The sequence below is a fragment of the Calonectris borealis genome, chromosome 24 (assembly GCF_964195595.1).
Source record: "Calonectris borealis chromosome 24, bCalBor7.hap1.2, whole genome shotgun sequence".
In the NCBI taxonomy this organism is placed as follows: domain Eukaryota; kingdom Metazoa; phylum Chordata; class Aves; order Procellariiformes; family Procellariidae; genus Calonectris; species Calonectris borealis.
Genome location: NC_134335.1, coordinates 8,438,243 through 8,442,001, shown reverse-complemented (window position 1 = coordinate 8,442,001; position 3,759 = coordinate 8,438,243). Strand labels below are relative to the sequence as shown.

At 45.5% G+C, this 3,759-nt stretch overlaps 1 long non-coding RNA gene across 1 annotated transcript; it reads left to right on the top strand.

Moving 5' to 3' along the window:
- Positions 1–238: 238 nt before the first annotated feature.
- Positions 239–2,673, top strand: LOC142092576 (uncharacterized). The gene is made up of 3 exons (XR_012677121.1): positions 239–729; positions 1,908–1,990; positions 2,344–2,673. It is a non-coding gene; the product is annotated as an uncharacterized LOC142092576 (long non-coding RNA).
- The last annotated feature ends 1,086 nt before the right edge of the window (positions 2,674–3,759 follow it).

The window sequence follows — 3,759 nt, the reverse complement described above, 5'->3', positions numbered from 1 at the left end:
TGACATCATTTTGAAGTAAGTGCCATTTTAAATCCTGCTTCTTCAATGCCAAGTGAAAAAGAGAGTGATCCTAATCACGATTGTTTACAAGTTATCAAACAGGTATATGCCAGCAGGCCAGACCTGAGAGACGTCCCTCTCCGGACTCCCGATGAAGAATTATTTACTGATGGAAGCAGCTTTGTTGTGAAAGGAGAAAGGAGGGCTGGTTATGCCGCGGTAACTTTAACCGAAGATCAAGAAGTAAAAGCATTACCTCCAAATACATCCGCCCAGAAGGCAAAGATAAGAACTTTGACAAGAGCTTTAGATCTGGCTAAAGGTAAAAGAGTTAATATTTAGACAGACTCTAAATATGCTTTTGGAGTTGTTCACGCCCATGGAGCGGTATGGAAAGAGCGAGAACTTTTGTCTGCCAGTGGCTCACCTATAAAGTATGGAACAGAGATTTTAAATGTATTGGAAGCAGTACAAAAAAAAAAAACAAACCAAAAAAAAACCCCTAAGAAGTTGCTGTGCATCAAAAGAAATTCAAATAGAATCCCCAAATCACAACGAAAAAGAAAATAAGTTGGCTAAGCTATTACAGTGCAAAAAGAATGATCGAGGCTGATGGATTACTTCACATGGACAATGTAGAGTAACTCCCAAAATCATGAAGAAATTGATGGTCACAACCCATGCTGAGACACATATGGGAGCAGAAGCAATGGTCGAGTCGGTAAAACGGTATGCAAAATAGGGACTAAAATGTTATTGATTGCTAAAAGTGTGAGTGAGTGTGCTAAATGTGAGATTTGTCTTAGGAACAATTCGAAAATACAAATCTGACCCCCTCCTGGGGAGGTAAGGAAAGGCGTAACTCCCGGTGAGAACTGGCAAATAGATTTTTCAGTTACCAAGGTGCAACCAATACTGCTATTTATTGGTATTGGGAAATACCTTGTCTGGATGGCCAAAAGCTTTCCCGTGGCAAACCAACAAGGCAAAAGAGGTAACAAAACACTTCTTAAAAGAAATTATTTCAAGATTTGGAGTCCCTTCAGAGATGTCCTCTGATAGAGGCCCACATTTTGTAGCGGAGGTTATTAGGAACGTGAGTAAGACACTAAGACGACCACAATTTAGTAGACAAGTAGAGAGAATGAACCAAATATTCAAGAGACAAATTTCTAAAATATGTCAGGAAGCTCAGTTGAAATGGATTGAAGCTTTACCACTTGCCTTATTAAGAATTAGGGTAACCCCGAGAGCTAAAGAAGAAGTAAGTCTATCTGAAATTCTGTATGGTAAACCTTCTAATGTCAATCTAACAGGAAGGTTTGAACAAATGCACATAATAGGAGAAAAAGTGTTAACTGAATCTCTCTTGTCTTGGAGTAAAATGGCGAGTTCTTTACACAAATATGTTCTTTTGAGGACACTTTTACCCCTTGAATTTCTGGTACATTCATTCAGCCCAGGAGACCAAGTCTACCTGCGACCGTGGAAGGACGACCCCTTTGGAGAAAAGTGGAAAGGACCCTTCCAAGTGTTATTAACAACAACCACTGCTGTAACATTAGAAGAAATAGACTCTTGGATTCATTACACCAGAATAAACAAAATACCTCCTAGACCATGGACATCTAAGGAACCATTGCAATTAATTTGAAGGCGTACTTGATGACTTACCAGAGCTGTTGCGGAATTATCTGTGATATTTAAAATATTTATTGTTAGAAAGGAAACCAAATTAATTAGGACATTGTGTGTTTAGGAGTAGAAAATGTAGAACCTGTTGATATTAATTATGACGATCAGTAAAGCTGAATCCCAATTTCTATTGCCAAAATGGGAGAGAAATCAAAATATCGGAGAACTTTTAGCCCGAGAAGTAACCAACATGTCTTCTTTTTGTATTGCAGAACCTAGGTGATAATTCACAGTTAATTGAGAAGAAAATTCAACAATTAAAGGACTTAGCATGTGGATTTAAGGAACGAGAAGGGTAAGATCTTTCTTGGTTATTTTCATGGCTTCCAAATTTAAATTGGCTCAGACAGTTGTGCTTATTTGCAATACTGATCGTCATCTTAGTTATAATTACTTGTTGTATGATTCAATGTATGTCTTTTTGTAGACCAAATACTTATAACTAAATGATGTGAGACTCATGATGCTCAACATCGTAAGTCTCAAAGGGGGGAACTGATGCAGCAGGTACAGTATCTACTATTCCATACTGCTCGCTTCTGTAATTCTAAACAAAGACTTGTGGCTTAGAAGTTAGGGAACTAGCAGGTGTGGTGTTTGCAGGTGTGTAGAATTGTAACCGGTCTAAATCGTGTATCCTGGAAGCAGTGTTAGACTCTAGTGAAGAGTAACCTTGGAAACGAGAACCATAAACAAACGTGGTCCAGACGTGGCTTGGAGACAAACCTCGACCTTAAAAGGAAAGAAAGGAACAGGTTCACGAAGAGTTCACTACCCCGCCGACCACCAGAGACCCTCAAGGAGACCCTAAAGGCATTAGTGCGCATGTGTCTAGGAAATTTAAGGAAGATGTAAAAGAGAAACTGAAAATATGTATGAGAAGCATGGATACAAACAGAAAGGTGATTAGACCAGGGGTGCTTCATTTGTGGCAAGTCCACCGAGCACCCAGGCCTGAATAAAACAATCTCTCTCCTGAGCGTGTGGAATTGGTTCCTTCCACGCCGGGTACGAATCCACTTTTCGGACAACACCTAGCCCCCAGCAGCAAGAGATACCCTGCACCCTCTTATGCATAGTAGCCAGCACTCCCAGGGCGCAGCAACCAGCACCTCCAGTACTTAGCCCCCAGCACCCGTACCATCCAGCATCTAGCACCAAGGCATACCTGCACTCAGTTATGCATATTACCCAGCAATGCCAGGGCCCAGCACCCAGACATGCGCAGCACCCAGACGTGCCAAGCAGGCAGCTTCCCTGCTGCCCACCACCCACAAATACTCAGCACAACCAGGTCTCACACCCAGCACCCCCACCCCCCAGCACCCAGTGCCCAGCATGCCACACTTAGACATGCTCAGCACCCAGCAACACAGGGGCACAGAACCCAGCACCCCCAGCACCAGAAACCAACCACCCCAGCGTCCAGTACCCAGTACACCCAGGGCCCAGCAACCAACGAGCACCCAGCACATGCCCAGCACCCCCACCACGCCTCACACCCAAAGACCATCACCCCCATCACGCCTAGCACCACCATCGCCTAGCACCCGGACATGCCCAGCACCACCACCAGTGGACAGAACCCAGCACCCGAATATGCCCAACACTCAGACATTCCTAGAAGGCAGCTTCCCTGCTCCCCATCGCCCAGGACCTCCAGTGCCCATCACCTGGACATGCCCAGCACCCACCATGCAGCACCCATACTGCCCAACAACCAGCACCCACACATACCCAGCACAACCAGGGCACAGCACACAGCACACACACGTGCCAGGAATCCAGCACCCCCACAGCACAGCACCCAGCAAACCCAGAGCACACACCCAGCACCGGATATGGCCAGCACCAAGACATACCCTCCACTCAGTTATGCATAGTACCCAGCAATGCCAGGGCCCAGCATCCCCAGTACCTAGCTCCCAACACTCCCACCGCCCAACATCCACCACCCGGACATACCCAGCACCCCCACTGCCCGTGCCCAGCACCCAGACATGCCCAGCACCCAGACATGCCCAGCGCCCAACACACCAGAAAGCAGCAAACCAGCCCCCACCA